Source organism: Protopterus annectens, chromosome 4.part0, assembly GCF_019279795.1.
Source record: "Protopterus annectens isolate FY-2018-M chromosome 4.part0, PAN1.0, whole genome shotgun sequence".
Classification (NCBI taxonomy): Eukaryota; Metazoa; Chordata; order Ceratodontiformes; family Protopteridae; genus Protopterus; species Protopterus annectens.
In genome coordinates, this window is record NC_056733.1 from 600,703,027 (window position 1) to 600,723,362 (window position 20,336).

Consider the following 20,336-nt stretch of genomic DNA (forward strand, 5'->3'; position numbering starts at 1 on the left):
TACATCCAGTCGGACCATCCTGGTTAACAAATGTAAAATAAATAAATAAATAAATGGATGGCTTTAACAGCTGCTGGGCACTTTGGTCTGCTACACCTGTTTTTTTGTGTGATAGTGTGGTGTATAAAAGATTTTAAAGCTATGAAAATGTTTTGGACACTGCTTTGTAGTGGCTGCTTTATATTTTAGCATGAGACTAGAGCTTAACAACACTGAAAGATGCTTAACAAAGTTGTCCTTTTCTTAAAATTGGAGCGTAATCACAATGCATTATGGACTGCATGAATGCAGTGCATGGACAACCATGATCAGCTCCAAAATCAGGAAAATGACAAATGTGACACATTTCTGACATCAGAAAGGTGATTAAGCAAGTGCTGTTAAATTCTATCCTCACACCTAGATCATTAACAATGGACAGCGGTAACTAGAAAAAAGAGCAGCAGGAAGTGCAAACAGATTGAACATGTCTAAGTAGCTCATTTAGGCATTGAATAAAGTAAACACATTTTAAACCTCTTTGTGCTTCCTGCTGTTCTTCTGTGGTGGGCACTGTCTATGTGTCAGCAGTACGTGTCTTACAATTTTCAAACTTATAAAACTTTTGGATCTCCTGCATTTTTTGTAACTATTGTAGTACACTAAAGCAGATAAAACTGTGCATTACAAACAATCATACTCGGGTTTATCTGATCATAACATTGTAAGACTAAACTTTCAAGTTTTGTTCTCAAAGTTAATTTCTTAACATCACTTAATGTCCAAAGCATTTTCACAGCTTTAAAATCTGTTGCTCACCATTTGTACAACACACTGATGAATGAATCCCTCTTTCTTGGCCAGTAAATTTAATGCATTAAATCTCACATGAAATCCGATATCCTATGTCATGAAAAGAGACTAATTCCTCCAGATTTCACCTCAGTGCAAATAGAATAATACTTATACTATTCTCTTAAAAACTACACACAGCAGTACCAAACTGCATAGTAACAATACCCACACTTATTAAAATATCAACAGCATAGAGTAACAATACTCACAATTAATAAAATATCTACTGAACAGGTCAACAGCATAAAAGTGTTTTGATATAACTGAATACAATTTAAATTTAGAAACAATGTAACAACTTAGCCAACATTTTTGAATATCACACAGTGTCAGCCAGTACTTAAATCCTACTTCAAGACTAACATTCTCAGACATTATTCTAATACTATATCTTGTCAATGTATCTGCCCTTTTCACTACCACATATCAGCACAAATTAGAAGCAGGTTGCAATCATGCAGCTAGATTTGTAATCCTAGCTCCAAACCTTCTCTCTGCAGAGTCTGCAATGCTACCACCAATAATGTGAAGAGATGGCTAAACTGTGGAACACTTGGAAACTACAGGATGGATACAAACTGTTAATGCTTACAAAAATTTCTAGTGAAAAATAAATACAATCCAATATTATTTACCATGTATATTTGTTAAAAACAATTCTTAACAATGTGGAACACTATGGAACCTGGAATGAGAAACAGTCCTATTAATTAATAGATTGTAACACAGCATAAAGGGGAAGGCAGTAATCATGGTTCAGGAAGATAGCTCTACTGGAAAGAAATTACCAAAAAACTACTTTTTAGTCTTTACCACTGCACTCAGCACTATTTACTCATATATAAAATCAGCATCATATGTGGCTCACTACAACACTGTTTTTCTTATTCTCTTCTGTTTGTCTGTCTGTCTGGATACTTGCTAGTGTCCTAGTCATCTCTGTTTGCTGTAGTTAATACAAGTAATTCCTTAGAGCTTAACCATACTCATCAACACAGATAAAGCCCAAGTTAAAAATTATAAAAACAAATTCAATTAATCATTTCTTATTTCAAAAGATTTGTTTATACTAATCCCTAAAGGTCTTTAGCTTTTTATTAATGAATATACCAGCATGCATATATGTGTAAATACTCAATAATAATACGGTATGTGGATTATTTTAAGGAATATGTATGACTTCAACGAAGCATAAGTTTGTGAAGCAATTTTTAATGCATGTTCTGATATTTAGAATGTTATATAAATTAAATCACCATTCTTTGAGCTTTTCTCCCAAGAAAATGGATTCTACCAAGCTGAACAACTCAGCAAAGTAGAAGTAAATAAACTGAGCTGGCATTTATGTCACTGCATTCGTTTGTAATTGAAATAAATGTATAATTGCTTCTTGTGACTTTCCAGTATAATCCCATTCTGAACAATAAGCTTTCTCTTGAGAAATTCCTTCATTTCAGAATATTCACTTAACATTTTCTAGTAGCAGATGTAAGAAAATCACTTCATCCTTGAACCTAGTTCTGAAGGAGGCAACAATGTGTTGTTTAAGTTAATTAAGTAATAAACAATGTTGATTGGCAATGTTACAGTAAACTGCTTGTTACAACTAAGCATAACAGAATGCTTTATTAAGCTTCCATTTGAAAGCCATCCAAAAAATTAAAAAAATGTAATTAGAGCAGACAACAAATACTAGCTGTAAAGTTTTTAAATAAAGTTTGAAAGGAAGCTAAATTTAATGACTGTCTTCTAACTAGTGAGAAATTCAAAAGCCATAGGTGATGACTAGCTGTAGTTCTGGTAACACAGGAACTCATTTCTATACTGTACTCTGCAGACATAAGTCTCTGTTTACCCACCATCATTGCAGTTTGTCATTTAATAATTAAATGCATCTGCTTTCTTAATGCTTTAGCTGCTGGGTGGTATTTTGTGTAAAAGAGAAAGGCGGAAAGGAAATGGCAGAACTAGTTTACATTAGTTACTTATGATCCTGATTAAAGAGACTGGCTTCATGTCTGTGTATTCTTCTTCCTTAAGATGGGCATCTCATGTTTTGCCAACCAAAATAAAACTGGCTTCTGGAAAAAACATTGCCCATACTGCTGATTACTGGAAATTTTAAAAAATAGACGGCAATGTAGCTACAAACTAATAATAAACGTTGTATACATGAATGCAATTGTTTCTACAGTTTTGTAAGCCTGTATTACTATATTATAGGATGTGGTCCTCTGCTGAGGTTTGGCATAGTTATTTGTGGCTATAGAAACTTTGACTCATCAATATGAGAAACATAATTTGTTTTCTCCTAAGGATCTACTGTGCCTTTTAGGCAAATGGTCTCAGACTCCTTTTTTTCTAGAACAAATGACACAAGACATGTATTTTATAGGGGTCTACCTGATAACACCGACACGCCAAAACACTGACAATGAAATAACCGACACGAAAAAAATGACAAAAAAAGAAAGTTCAAAAACACGAAACTTCACATGCCCGACAAACCAAAATCCCGACAATCGGCAAAACAAATACCTTTCTCGAAAAACACACACACAACACAAGCACACAAAAAACCTTACAAACCTACACTAAACCTTACATACACAACTATCTATGCACTAACCTTAACCCAAACCCTAACCCTAAGGTCCGTCACTATCGCACATTTACATTACCCGCACCCTAACCCTAACTCACTTAATCCACCCCTAACCCTTAACTCTGTCACTATCGCACACTTACATTACCCACACCCTAACCCTAACTCACTTAACCTGCCCCTAAACCTAAACTCCATCACTATCGCACACTTACCTGACCCGCACCCTACCCTAACGTCCGTCACTATCACACACTTACCTTACCCACACCCTGACCCTAACATCCATCCCTATCGCACACTTACCTTAACATGTCGGTGTTCTCAGTGTTGGGATTCTCAACTGTCGGTCTTCTCCATTGTCGATCTTCTGGTGTCAGTGTTCTCGTCGTCGGCATTGTGCGCTGTTGGCGTTTTCAGGTAGACCCATTTTATAGACTAGGTATTGACCCCAATATGGCAATAGTATTAAAGGGGGAAGGGGCTTCCCATAATAACTTCCATGTAAAATAAATGTTTATCACTTTGGAAAAGGTAAAGGTTACAACTGATAGTACGCTTGTTTGCAATTTCATAAGCACACCACTGGTGTGCTGAACGTAACATACCTCTGTACTTATGATCTTCCTTGCCTTGAAGTTATAGTATATTACTTGCTGCAGTACATACAGACTGCATACCAGTCTAGCTATTCTTTCTTAAGAATAATGCTTCTGAGACACCTAAAACAGATATTCCAAGCTCTCCTTGCCTTAGAACTCAGCTGGTCACATGATGCAGACACTCACAGGCCATGTAGTACTGAGCAGCTCTGAAAAAATGATGAATGCTACTGAAAATATAAATGTAAATAATACAGTGAAGCTGATACAAGAAATTAAATAAAAAGAATAAAAATAAATAATTAAAAGCATTTCAGGATGTCACATGACAGGTGCTATAAAATAAGTGAATGGAATACGTCTATGAAGGTATTGTTCATTTTCAAGATGATCGCTAAAGTACTGTTTTATTTATTTTATTTATTTATTTTACATTTTATTTTTTATTTTTTATTTTACATTATTACTTTAAAAAAATAACTCATAATATTTTCTAGTAAAAGGTGGTTCTAGGCTCTTTACTCTTGCTGTTTGTTTATGTTCCTATATGGCAACAATGCAACAGAAAAGATACAAGTCATAATTTTATAGGAATAATTATGACTTTTTCACCACAATGATGTAGCAGTTAACAGTGCTTCACAACACTTGGTTCTCCAGTGCATTCTGTATGGGGCATGTATGCTCTTATTGTATCCACTCATTTTTGGATGCTCTGGTTGCTTCCCACATCCCAAAGACATGCCTTTGGTAAATTTGAAACCCTCCAAATTACTTTGAGTTCTGCATTGTTGAACTTCAGGGAGTGTGTGTGCACATCCTGTGATGGAAAGTGTCCTTTCCAGGATTAGTTCTCTGCCTTCTCTTGGCTGAGTACTGGGACAGATCCTGACTCTCCAATGACCTAGAGTAAGAGAAAGCAGATATATGAAAATGAATTATGAATGATAACGTAAGACATCTTACTATATACCACTCGTTATTTCCTTCCTACTTTAGTTGTTGTGTCTTTCGGCTTATCCCGGTTAGGGGTCGCCACAGCGGAACTCTGGTCCACTAATGTTTGGTAGGGGATTTTTACATGCTGAATTACCAGCCCTGATGCACAACCTTCAATGAAAGCATGCCCATTCACGCATGCCTCCACACAGAAGACGCTCTAGCTGAGAATCAAACGCGACAACGTCTTGCTGTGAGGTGACAATGCTACCGCATAATTTCCCCAGGTTAACTGTCAAAGTTTGTTCTTTTTCCTATGCTTAGTATCTATCAGGCTCAGCAATCTATTCCACAAATTAACCATTCTGATGGAGAAAATGTGCACAACATTGACTGTCAGAATCTATTCAAATAGATATTACCTCCATAACACTTAACATCACCATCACTTGGCCTCTGGCCTCTGTGCCTAGGCAGTTATCAACCTCTTACCTCCAGAATCAGGAACAAATAGGGATACTTTAAAAAAAAGTATTAGCACAAATAGGTACAGCTTTTTAAAATCTTAGTACTATTAACTTGAAGATGACAGCAAAAAGCATATATTTTTTGAAGTAAAAGAAGTCTACAACCAATGATAGTCATTTTTATTGTGTAAACCACCACCCTTTCTCCACAAGTCACCATTTTTAGGAGGGTTAGGATGTACAGAGTAAGGCTATCAATAATGCACAGCACCTTTAACTTTAGTTTGAGTAGAGAACAGCTCATTCCACATCTTTAGACAGTCAGAATGCTACAACAGCAGCTGTCAAGGTACGCTACCACTGTAGCATTCTGACAGGCATGCAAAAACACTGCAAGGCTCAGTGTTCTGCATTATCGCCAAACGTTTCTCGAGTGTGCTGTCAGTGTTTGAGTATGTTAGCACTTAGTCATAGCTCTGTACTTCATGTTTTGGTTGTAGATGCTGGAAAAGAAGGACACTGTGAGTTTTATGGTAATTGTATCCCCTTTCCATTTTGTTTGAGTTTGTACAACCTTGGAGTTAGTATATATTGAGATTGCAGGTGTCAGGGAGTAGAACACCCACATGGGGGGGATGTAGAGACAGTATGTCCCGCAGGATAATTCTTTAGGAGTGTTTGATAATCTTCTTATTGTTAATGGGTTTGGAGTGAATGTTCACATCTTATTTGATTTACTTGAGAGGATTTGTTTATCAGTTAAAAAATATGTGTTTATTCAAAACAAATCCCAATAAATCTACAGTTGTAAACATGTTTACACAGCTTCTGGTACTTCTCATACTATCAGTATCAAACTTTTTCTTTCCCTGAACTGTACCTAACTGGGAAGAGTGTCAAACTACAGTACTCACACTATTATTCACAACTGACAGAGGAGGACAGCAGGATGTACAGCTCAGAGTGTCACATTACAGTACTCACACTATTATTCAGAGTGTCAGACTACAGTACACACACTATTATTCAGAACTGACAGAGGAGGACAGCAGGATGCACAGCAAAGAGTGTCACACTACAGTACTCACACTATTATTCACAACTGACAGAGGAGGACAGCAGGATGCACAGCTCAGAGTGTCACACTACAGTACTCACACTATTATTCAGAGTGTCAGACTACAGTACTCACACTATTATTCACAACTGACAGAGGAGGACAGCAGGATGCACAGCAAAGTGTCACACTACAGTACTCACACTATTATTCACAACTGACAGAGAAGGACAGCAGGATGCACAGCTCAGAGTGTCACACTACAGTACTCACACTATTATTCAGAGTGTCAGACTACAGTACTCACACTATTATTCACAACTGACAGAGGAGGACAGCAGGATGCACATCAAAGAGTGTCACACTAGAGTGCTCACACTATTATTCACAACTGACAGAGGAGGACAGCAGGATGCACAGCTCAGAGTGTCACACTACAGTACTCACACTATTATTCACAACTGACAGAGGAGGACAGCAGGATGTACAGTTCAAAGTGTCACATTACAGTACTCACACTATTATTCAGAGTGTCAGACTACAGTACTCACACTATTATTCACAACTGACAGAGGAGGACAGCAGGATGCACAGCTCAGAGTGTCACACTACAGTACTCACACTATTATTCAGAGTGTCAGACTACAGTACTCACACTATTATTCACACCTGACAGAGGAAGATAGCAGGATGCAGATCAAAAAGTGCACACTACAGTGCTCACACTATTATTCACAACTGACAGAGGAGGACAGCAGGATGCACAGCTCAGAGTGTCACACTACAGTACTCACACTACTATTCACAGCTGACAGAGGAGGACAGCAGGATGCACAGCTCAGAGTGTCACACTACAGTACTCACACTATTATTTAGAGTGTCAGACTACAGTACTCACACTATTATTCATACTTGACAGAGGAAGATAGCAGGATGCACATCAAAGAGTGTCACACTACAGTACTCACACTACTATTCACAGCTGACAGAGGAGGACAGCAGGATGCAGAGCTCAGGCCATCTATCTCCAGCCACCTCTATTATGACCAGATGTCTCATTCACAGATGTGTGTATACAGTGGGTCAGAATGAAAGATTATTTCTACATCAGTACACTAGTGGATTAAGCATATTATAGCAGTTAATTAAGATGTTGTTAGTATAGGTGACAGAAGTAATGCATAACTGAAAAAAACTACCATTGCATACATCGACTCAAAGTCTAGCCTTGGCAGTACCTAGATGTAAAATATGTAATACCATAATATTCAAAGCAAGCATGCAGAGTTAGAAGAAAACAAGAAATGTGCAACAGCTGTGGCAGAAAGGAGAAAAAAGGAATCAGCAGAATGACAGGATGTTATGGCTGGAAAAATGAAGAGGAGGGGTGAAGCAGTTCTCAGAAAAGGAGAAAGGCTGAAAGACCAAGGATACAGATGTTAAGGTGAGATTATAATAAACATTGGTATACATGGGGGAGGCTTACGTCATTTTATTTTTCAGTAGCGATTGGGTAAAAATCAAATCATACGTATTTCAATTCCAAGTTTATTTTACCTTCTTTTGAAAAAATTCTTCAGTGTGGTTAATAGCTTGAGTCTTAGCTTGCCAGTTTGTAAAATGACTGAATTAACATATCTCTCATTATCCAATTACTTATACTGGGATTCATAGAGTAGCTGCATATTTGTACAGTGTAAATAGCATGAGCAGTGACCATGTGCAGGGTGTGGGTGATTCCAGGACACAGCTTGTTTATGCAAGGCTTAAAATAACATCATATGTGGTACATGATGATTACTGCATAATAATGTGGAAATGATGAACCCTCATATAATGAGCCACATGAAGTATGCAAATGACAGCACCTACAACAATGGGCTGACTCGGAAACATATAAAATGGGTGTCATGTGTCATGGGGGCATACCCATTTTAAACACTGAGATTCATGGCACACCTGATAAGAGTGATACTCCAACTAGCAGTGACAGTAACACAGCAGCAGCAGCAGTTGTGATCACTGGAGTCAGTGCCCACAGTGTTACATGTTACTGCTGTCTACACCATCACACGTGGTATAGACAGCACCTGATATACCACCAGCTCACAGACCAGCAGACTGTAGACCATTTTGGAGTGGACTTGGGGATTGCAAGACACCTTGATGAACTGTGTTACACACAAGAAGAATTTGGCAGATACATGGTATACCCCTTCCTGTTGATAATAAGATATGTGTAACCTTAATTATCTTAGCTGCAGCGATCTTTCGTCAACCTCTCACAGACACATTAGTGCTATTGAAGTCGTCAACCTCATGAATCCTAAACCAGATCCATGACATCATGCTATGGCAATATGTAGGAGGATGCCTTGATATCCAGGCAGAGAGAACCAGCATCTTACAGGCATTTCATGACATAGCTATTCTCACAAAGGTCCTAGAAGCCATAGATTGCACACATGTTGACAGTGAAGCTCCATGTGGTCCAGTGGGTCTGCAGTACATCCCTCATCCTGTTGTTTTTTCCCACATATAGGTTGCACATGTTGTCACTGAAGCCCCACACAGTTCAGAAGGCTTGCAGTACATCTCTCATCTTGTTGTTTTTTCCCTTTCGTATGTGTCATTTCCAGTTGCTTCCTCATTGTTCAATCCTCTCCATCACCACTTACCCACTCACATATTTCTGCAGCCATCCACGGTTCTCCCCAAACTTTGTGCATGTATCACCATCTGTTCGAAACTTTGTTCTACATTTATTTCTCTGATCCTGCTGCCTTCATTTCTCCCTAAATCCCACCCACAGTCATACTACACTTCTTTCTCCACCTCTCCTTATTTTTCAAATCCTAAAAATGGTCTCTTCCCTTCATAAAGTGCACTTATCCTTTCTGTACCCTCACATTTCCTACCTTATGGTTATCCCTGTGTATTTACCTCTACTTACAGTTTCCCCCTTTTCTACTTTCCTCTCTACCCCATGTCTTTCCCATTTATGTGATGAGGTTGGCACGTTGCTACACACACCCACATCAGTCTCTCTGGTCACTCCTGTACTACCATTCTTGCACTGTTACACACACCCACATCAGTTTCTCTGGTCACTGCTGTACTACCCTTCCTTCACTGGCCAAGCACATAATTCAGCTTTGCTGTGCTGATGCCATACATACATACACAGTGATTTGGCTGTGACAGCCTGCTTTAGTTGGGACATCCATCTCTGCAATCATTCACCTTACAGAATCACTGATCCTGCTGTAGAGTACTTTAGTGCTCTTTGTTTTGTTATTGTTGTGCCTCTGTTTCTCATGCTGCCTGTTGCTCTCCACCTCTTAGCACAAGAAATATGGATAGAGCCAACAATAATGGGGGGATAAAGCCCTAAAAATAGGGACAAATTTCAATAATTGCTCTAATAAACGTAGAAAGCTGATAGAAGAAAAATGTGCTCCCATACATTTTTCTGAAGAATATGAAGTCTGAAACTCAAATGTTTGCTATTATTTAGTGAATTCAGTCCTCACTGATTTGCCTGAAAAACACATATTTTATAGGGAACAGACCAAAAATATGAGGCAAAAATCTGGACATCCTGTGAAAATCTGGTTAGTTGAGATTTCTGGTCAGAATGCCACTGCTATTCAGATTAGATATGAGTCACCCCATGCAATGGCCTCCCTAAAAACTTACATTGTACAAGTGTGCAGTGTTTGTTTATGTGTCCCTGATGCTGCATGAGAAATCAAAAGAAACTAAAAGTACTACATTTTAGTTTCAGTTTATCTTTAAAATAATTAAAAAGAACATTTCATACATTTTAAAATTGCTGGAAATGCATAAAAAGACATTTACAAATACAAATTACGAAAAAAAGTTAAGCTTTTTCTGGAGTAGTATAAACAGGTATCTCAGCCATCACAAGATCCTACATTATAATAATAGGAAGCATGAAAGGCACAAAAACAAACCCTGGAAAAGTGATTATTGAAATACTTAGTGGTTAGGAAAAATGAATGACGTGCAACACAAATTAAACAAAAATGGAATTAGACAAATCAGCAAAGAAAAATTACTGAGAATGTAATGATGAAAATAATCTAAGCTTTAAACATGCTGGAATCTCTAGTGAGGTAGACTGCAACAAAATTTGAAACACATGGGCAGCCATGGTGGTGCAGTGGTTAGCGTTGCCACCTCACAGCAAGAGGTTCTTTGGTTCGATCCTTGGCTGGGGTGCCTTCTGTGTGGAGTCTGCATGTCCTCCCTGTGGTCATGTGAGTTTCCTCTGGGTGCTCTGTTTTCCTCCCAAAGACATGCTGTAGGTGGATTGAACACTCTTAATTGGCCCTAGGTGTGAGAGTGTGCATATGTGTGCCTTCTGTGGAAGGTTGGGTGCTGGGCTGGCAACTCGACACTGTAAAACTCCAGTGCCAATCATGAGCGGACAGGTGATCTGCTGTGGTGACCCCTAACCGGGAAAAGCTGAAAGACGAAGAAGATGGATCAAAGAGCAGATTACCCTTACAGAGGTCTGTTATGCAACTGGAACAGACAAAATTGCCATCTTCCGCCATAATGCTTCAACTTTAGACTTCATGGGGACATAAAATCTTTATTGTCACACAATATACCGTATAAATAGTATTGGAAACCATTGGTAATTAGCTTCTTACACACACACACACACACACACACACACACACACACACACACACACACACACACACACACACACACACACACACACACAGACACACATTCCATCACTTTAAGCAACTAAATGTGTGTGTGTGTGTGTGTGTGTGTGTGTGTGTGTGTGTGTGTGTGTGTGTGTGTGTGCGTGTGTGTGTGTATAAATGTAACATGTTTCTATCTATCCATACTCATTGGAGACAAACGTGCTGTTTTCTTTTTTAAACACTGAAACACTGGAGCTCCTGATTCAGTATCAGGGGAAGATCTTCATTTTCTGTTGGTCACTGTAAAGTACAGTAACATATAGCTGGCTTAGTCACACATTTTCTGTTGTGTTTTAGCACAGAAGAAGAAGAAGGAGAAGAAGAAGAGATTTACAGTTCATTTACTATTTCTCTAGAGTTGGTGTATATAAAGCTCAGAGTTATGGATGCTTACAATCCCACAAAAAGTACCACTTTTATATGCTCTGTGATTATTTATATAAATTTTCTTTTGGGATGTAAGAATTTAGATATCCTGGCAGCAAGTAGAATGGCAGATGGCTCTCTTCATAAAAGCTTGTACTTAAACCTAAAAATACCCAAACCAGGATCTTTGGAACCTACAAAATACTAACAAAAACCTCCAACTCCCATGTAGATCAATGACCAAAACAATTGTATTAATGGAAACAATCTCCTTCTTCTGATACCTTGACATCTTTTTGGGCCAAACTCTTAAATTTCAGACAAACATTGAAAAAATCAGCTCAAAAGTCAACTACCTGCTCTTCTGCACCATGAAACTATCTCACTTTCTTTCCACTACCAGCCAGAGTTGCCGTAGGTAAGAGTCTCCTTTTTGCCCAGCTAGAATGCAGTCTGCCATTATGTATGATGACCTCCAACAAAAATACAACAACCTTCCAACCACGTTTAATAGGATATGCTGGTTTATAGACAAACGCCCTTAGCAAGAGCACTAGGGTGTTTTTCACTCAAGAAGGCCAAATAGCTGCATGTAAAACAAAGCGTTGAACTTCTCACCTCACTATAATTTAAACTTTTTTATCAGGAAGTTTATCTCCCCTATCCAGCAAACTCCATAGAAATGTCCCCTATTACAACCCCAGATACTAGTCCAACTCAAGTCTAGTACACCAAACCCCCAAAACAGTTTCAGTGCAAAAATCACAGTTTCTTCATACTTTCCCCAAAACTATGTCAATTTCTTACTTCAAGTGCTGACAGAATTGTCCAGCTACTCCAAGTTCAGACCCCTATTCAAAGAATTCTTACTTAAACTTTTCTTACATAAACCATGCTTTTCAGCCCCAAAACTTGAACTGAACCACAAAAGGAGGGGTAGTATCAATATTCGTCAAAGATACCCACACCTCCAGGTTGGTGGCACAGCACGAAACATCAGAGTCTATCCATGTGCAACTAACAGTGGGTAAAACTGCCTTCCAGTTTATAGCTTGCTACAGACCACCCTCCCAAACCCAGGAACCCCACTCGGCCTTCCTGAGAACACTGGAAAATATGACGGTCTCTCCAAACACCATTATATTGGGCGACTTCAACTACCCAAACATACACTGGCAGCTTTACACTAGCTCCAACACCCTAGCCCAAAGGTTCCTAGAATTTATAAACTCAAATGCTATGGAACAACTTGTTACCACTCCCACAAGAAGGGAAAACATACTGGACCTGATCATCACCAACATGGGGACTCTATGCTCCAGACCAGAAGTGTATCCCTCACTGGTAAGATCAGACCATAAACTAATCTCACTGGATATTCACATCCCGACCGCACCCCCTGCCCAGAAAACCACAGTGAAAAACTTCTCTAAAACAAATTTCACACTCCTCAAAACTGAGGTGGAATCCTTCAAAGCCCCCGGGCCTGTGGAAAATACGGCCCAGACCGCAGAATCCTTTATAAATGCATTCTATGAACACCTTCAGGAATGCATGGATCATGCAATCCCAAATAAAACCAAGACCCAATCCTCCAAAGGCAGACATCCTGTCTGGTGGACCCCAGCCATAAACAAACTATACAACAGAAGGAGGAAGCTACTACATGATAGAGCAAAATCCCAAAAAGGGAAGGCATCTCTGATCAGTATTAGCAAAAAACTACGGGCACTCATAAAATCGTCTAAGGCCAGCTTCGAGAGAAAAATTGCACAGGACACTAAGGATAATCACAAGGCTTTCTTTAGTTATGTTAGGAACCTGGGTGAGAATTCCCAGATATGCTCAGAATTAGTCCAAAATGACAAAAAATACACCGAACCTACAGACATTGCCAACATCCTAGCTGACAGGTTCAGCGCAAACTCCCCCCCCCCCCACCAAAAGGGCAAATATTGATCCCAGCAGAGTGCTGCCCCCTGACATCTCAGATGCTCAGGTAAGAGACGCCCTCTCCAAAGCAAAAAACACAGCATCAACGGGACCAGATGGTGTCCCGGGCTGCGTCCTACATGAACTCCAAGAAGAGCTAAACCCAAACATAAAACTTCTGTTCAATCTCAGCCTTACTACAGGATATGTACCCAAAGAGTGGCGTACAGCAACAGTGGTCCCTCTCCACAAAGGTGGTGCCTCAACAGATCCTGGAAACTATCGCCCCATAAGCCTGACTAGCTTGGTCTGCAAAGCTATGGAAAGGATCCTCATGGACCTCATAAATAAAGATATTGGGGACCTACAGACACTGGATCCTACCCAGTTCGGCTTTGTTAAGGGCAGATCCTGCCTCTTAAACCTGGTCGATTTCTTTGAAAGAGTCACCCAGGCCATTGACAAGGGGAAGGTGGTCCACACAGCCTACCTGGGCCTCGCAAAAGCCTTCGATACAATACCTCACTCGGGCATTATAGATAAGCTCACCAGCTTAAATATAAACCTCTATGTCACTAGATGGGTTGCAAACTGGCTCAAGGACAGAACCCACATATTTAGAATTTCTGGAGCCATGTCAGACTCCAAACCAGTTACAAGTGGCGTCCCACAAGGCTCAGTCCTGGGACCTCTCTTGTTCGGTATATATTTCTCAGAGGTACAGGCCAACACGGAAGGACTGTAGCTGACCAAGTTCACAGATGACTGCAAACTGGACGCCATAATCGACTCTCCAGCTGACATAAGCATCCTCCAAAAGGGCCTCATAGAAACAGACAACTAGTGCCAGAGCCATGGCCTCAAGCTAAACACCAAAAAGTGTATAGTCATCCCCTTTGGCAAAAATAAAGTGCCCACAAATTACCAAATAGGTGGTAATCCATTAAGTACAGAAGAAGTAATTAGGGACCTGGGGACCCAAGTTGATAGCAGTCTCTCATTTGACAACCACGTGGCCAAAGTGGTTAGAAAAAATTTTATATAGCCCACCTAATCATGAAGGGATTCACATCTAGATCAGGGGAGGTCATCGTGCCTCTTTACTCATCCCTCATCAGGCCCATAATTGAGTGCAATGCCCCTTTTGGGATGTACCTTACCATACACCTGCAGCAACTGGAAAGACCCCAAAAGTACCTCATGAAGAGGATCAAAGGGCTCAAACAGATGCCATATGCTGCCCGGTTAAAGAAACTCCAGCTCTACTCAGTGGCATACCGCCTGCTCAGAGGTGATCTGTGCCCAATGTATAAAGCCATGTACAACCCGGAATTAATGGACATGCTGCACCTCAGAAAATCCAAATCCCATCGAGCTACACGCTCGAGAGACTTGAACCTCAGCACTGAAATAAATAGGACATGCTGGAGAGACAGATTCATAACCCAGAGGCTCCCTTCACTCTGGAATAAAATCCCAGTCCAGGTTAGGCAGAGTCCCTCATTGACTCTCTTCAAGAGGAATCTTGATGAGTGGATGGGAGATCGTAGGTTTACCCCGGGTATCACTTCTGTGTCACTGCTAGACAGAGGCACAGTATACTAACCTCGAAAAAGGGCATAGCAAAATTAATTTAAAATGGGTGGCGAAAGCCAAACACACTCTGGCTAGGCTTATAAATGCCTTAGGGCAGATAGCCTAGTATGAACCTATGAACCTATAAACAAACCAGGTGCAAATGCATTAATGTGGTTCATATAACTCAACTTGCAGGCATTGATTGCATCACTCCTAATTTTACTGCAGCTCTATCTCTGATGGATTCTCTACCTGTAGTCAGTCCACATCTGTATATATGTAAATAGTTGTTCTGCTTTGTACCTTTAGAATACCTGGATATGCCTTTTCTTCTAACACCTTAACTCTTTCTATTTAATTCATATAAGTAACTGCATATTATAAAACTGCCATAACATCTGTTAATATGTACTACTTTTTTGTAGTCATTTACTAGCTATTTATTGTAACCTTGCTGCACTGTGCAACCTGACTGAGACTGAAATTGGTAATTTTTGATTAGTGCTCTTCCCAGGTAAATAAACATACATACATACATACATACATAAATAAATACATTGCTTAAAGAGGAGGGAAAATAGTCATCAAGCACAAGGTCATCTGTATCATTTTCTTTTCATTATGCAGTCAGGAAATCTGAAGAAGGGTGTGTTACCCAAAAGCGCTTATCTTTTTTTTTTTTTTTATCTATCCATTAATTTTCATGTTCAATGCTGTGGTGATATTATGTTTAATGCTGTGGTGGTTTTGATACTTCTTTTTGTTTGTCATGTATATATATATATATATATATATATATATATATATATATATATATATATAAATATATATATATATATATATATATAGAGAGAGAGAGAGAGTTCCCCTTCAGAAGACTGAATGATCATAAGCTCGAAATTCATAAGCCTGAAAACTCAAAAGCCTGAAAATCAAAAGACTGAAAACACACAATACAAATAATGCTAATATGCCAGTACAAAGACACTACCATATACCCACTTACCTTAACCCAAACCCTAACCCTAAGGTCCATCACTATCACACACTCACCTAACCCACGCCCTAACCCTAACTCACTTAAACCGCCCCTAACCCTAAAGTCTGTCACTATTGCACATACACCTAACCTGTGCCCTAGCCCTAACTCACTTAACCCATCCCTAGCACTAATGTAAAAACAATCACACACTTACCTGAACCCAACCTGTAACTTTCCACCACAGCACTAAGAATAGCGAAGCTTCATTAAAGTCAGTATGTGTATTTTGTGTGTTTTCAGGCTTTTGGGTTTCAGGCTTTTGAGTTTTCAGGCTTTTGGTCTCAGGCTTATGAATTTCGAGCTTATGATCATTCAGTCTTCTGAAGGGGAACTATATATATATATATATATACACACACACACACACACACACACACACACACACACACACACACACACACACACACACACACACACACACACACACACAGATAGCTACGGATATGTATGTATCTATTTATTTATCTAGCTGTATAGCTGTCTAGATAAATAGATATATAAAGTAGTACAATAACTCGCTGTTCTCCATTCAGCTAGTACAAAACCTATATAGAGGCAGAGGATGAACAGTGTTGTTAAGGATGTATCTAAATTGTGCTTCATGTTATTTAAGATGCATCCAGTGATATTGCCAAGACCCATTGATGCAGTATTTTTTTTTTTCAATTTTGATAGCACTTTTAGGACTTGTTCTTATGTGATAGCTGGAGGTAATTTGGTTTCAGCTATATCTTTTGGAATAGATGGACGGGGAGAGAGGGGGAAAACTTGAGCTCAATTTATCGTCCAGTAGGTTCAGTGTATCTCCAGCCTCACTGTAGGTACATCGTTCACAATCAGATCAGTGTATTACTGTGTTGTGCTTTTGAGATTATGGAAATAAGTAAAAAAGCCTTGTGATTGTCTTAGGCTTGGGTAGCTATTTTAGCCCTCAAAACTGGCTTTGATGGATTTTATTAAGCTCCTGAGTTGTTTATTTCAGAGAAGAGGGGTCTATCATTTTGGGAATTACTCAACATACTTTTGGTCAAAATTATCTACCTTTTATTGTAAAGTGTATTGATATTATGGCTTTACCATGGGGGTTTGTTTCTGGAGTTTGCCTTGTGCTAGTTTCTACATGGTACAGCTGCATCTATGTAGATATTTATGTGCTGGTATAGTATGATGGTGTACATTCCCATGTATTCAGTGGACTTAACTGCATTGACTGGAGATTTGAAGCTTGCTAATGTATAGATTAGATTAGGTTCATAGATTAGTAATAGGCTAACTGCCCTTGCGAGCCATTTTAAGCCTAGTCAATTATCCCCCTGTGAGATTCAAACCCTGTACCTTGTGTTTGCAAGGCAAACACCTTAACCATCACTCTTTCCTTTTTCAAGGCTGGTAAGAGGTGTATCTAGATGTCTTACAATGGAGTCACCTGTAACTAGAATGTTTGGATAGATGCCTGCCTTACGGACTCAGTATCCATGACTTTGGGACTCCTTGCACTACATGAGGAGGTATGCATAATTTTCTGAGTGTGCTTTGTGCCTGTGTTGTGTTTTGAAGGTGTTAGATATTTAGAACCACAGCATATGATCAGTTATGAGTACCATGATGACCTTGCTGAGGTGTGGTGTGTGGTCTACTGCTTGCAATTCTGGTGTCTGAATTTAATCCATGTGATATTTTTGCCTTCAAGGGCATTACATATGGATATAGCTCACAGACTCTGTTAGGATGTTTGTTTGTGTTAGTTCCTGACCCCCTTACTCCATGGTAAAGCTGTAATTGCTATTTCTAAATTGTCTGATACTGATTGCTTAAATTATAATACTGTTAAAAATTGTTTATTAGAGTGTTTTAAGTTAACACCTGAAGGTTATAGAAAAAAGTTTTGTGAGCATAAACACAAGGCAGATGAAAGTGTGTGTGAATATATTGCTGAGTTAAGCACTTATTTTCATAGATAGGTGAGTGCGTGTCAGGTCACCACTTTTGAAGGGCTGGCAGACCTTTTGGTGAGGGAACAAGTCCTTAGCACTTTGCCTGAGAACATGAGAATGTGGTTAGCAGATAGGGAATGTAATACCACAGATGAGTTGGAGAAAAAGGGAGACCTATACCTAGCAAGCAGAGCATCACTGCACATGAAAGGGATGCCCAGTGCTGTTCATGGGCCTAAGGGGAACCCATGGTGAGCAGCCTAAGCCTCCCCAACAGAGTCCGCCAGTAGCAGAGAAAGCCACTAGTTTAAGTACACGGCCAGGATCCATGGTTAAATGTTTTAAATGTAACCAGTGGGGCCATATAGCATATAGATGTCCATGGAGGCAAGGTGGGAAACAAAAGGTGGGAGAGCCAGTAAGTGGAGATGACAAAATGCCAGCAGTAAGTTGTCTGGAGACAACAAGGGTACAAAGCTACCATAAGAGACTATATCCTATCTTAGTAGATGGGAAACAGGCCACTGCTAAGAGAAACACAGCCTCTGACCTAACCATTGTGAAGCCTGGAATGGTTAAAGAGGAGTACTACTTGCTTTGGCAGTCTAATACAGTCAGAGCTATAGGAGGGACCCCATTCCAAATACCTTTTCCTAGGGTTCACCTTGACTAGGAGGGTGGAAAAGGAAGCAAGTAAGTAGGTGTGTTTGAGGATATCCCTGCAGATGACCTGACAGGGAATCATTTGGATAATGCAGTACCTTGTGTGCATGCAGTGACTCACAGTCAGGGTTGGAGACAAGCATGTGAGTCTGGTAGCCTGGGGGAGACCCAAACAGACCGCACACTTGCAGCCAGGACTGGTGAGGAGGTTACTTCAGGGAGGGATCTATCCTGTAGCAGTGAGACTGAAGGTGAGCCACAGCGGCTTGTTGGTACTGATGTTCCCTTGAACTGAGTGACTGCATGGGCGGAAGTGAGGAGAAGTACCCAGGCTGACAATGAGGCATCACTGTCAGAGAATACCCAACTTCCTGTGGAAGGGGAGCTGGAAAAGGTTACAAAGAGAGAGTTGAGACAGGCTCAGCTCTCAGACCCTACATTACAAAGCCTGAGGGAGGTAGCCAGTGAAGCACCTGATTGTCAAGGAAAAGGGGAATCTGTATACTGGGACAAAGGCTTACTGTATAGAGAGTGGACACCTGATGGAGGGCTAGAGGGTGAGAGAATACAGCAGTTGGTAGTGCCCAGAGCCTACCATCTGGTTCTTCTAGCCATAGTCCATGACATTCCCTTTGAAGGTCATATGGGCATAAAGCATACAAAGAGATGTATTATGCAAAACTTTTATTGGCCTGGAATTTCCAGGGATGTAACAAGGTACTGCAGGACCTGTGAGCAGTGCCAAAAGGTAGACAAGGCAGGGGACAAAGTGAAAGCTCATTTGATATCTTTGCCTGTGCTTGAGGAGACATTTCAGAGGGTAGCTATGGATATTGTGGGGCCTGTGAGTACCCCATGTTCCACAGGGAAAAAATATATTCTATTGGTAGTAGATTATGCTACCAGATACCCTGATGTGGTGGCCCGATCCTCCACTGAGGCAGTAAAGGTGGCAAATGCTTTCGTAGAGATTTTCAGTTGGGTACATTTCCCAAAAGAAGTACTGACAGTGGTGCCAAGTTTATGTCAGACCTGCTGGCTTGTTTGTGGAAGCACTGTGGGGTGAAGCACTTAAAGACCACCCTCTACCATTCCCAGACTAATGGTCTGCTGGGGAGATTAAACTCTACACTAGTGTAAAGACCATGCTACAGGCATTTGCAGACCAGTTTAAGAGGGAGTGGGACAAATATTTGTCCCATCTGTTGTTTGCTTACAGAGAGGAGCACCAGAAATCCACAGGTTATTCACCCTTTGAGTTGCTATATGGGCATAGGGTGTGGGAACCTATAGATTTGATTCGTGATTACTGGAAGGGTGAGTGTGAATCCCGCAAGGAGTCTGTTATGGCATATGTCCTAATCCTCAGGGCAGGGCTCAGAGAACTCATGGGCTTGGCCCAGGAGAACCTGGCAGAAGCTCAATAGCAGAAAAAGGTCTGGTATGACAGGAATGCTTGAGCTAGAGAGTATGCTGTAGGGTAGCAGTTATGGTTCTCATTCCTGTCAGACACAACAAGCTGCAGGCAGTTTGGGAGGGACCCTTCAAAGTGGTAAGGAAGGCCAGTGA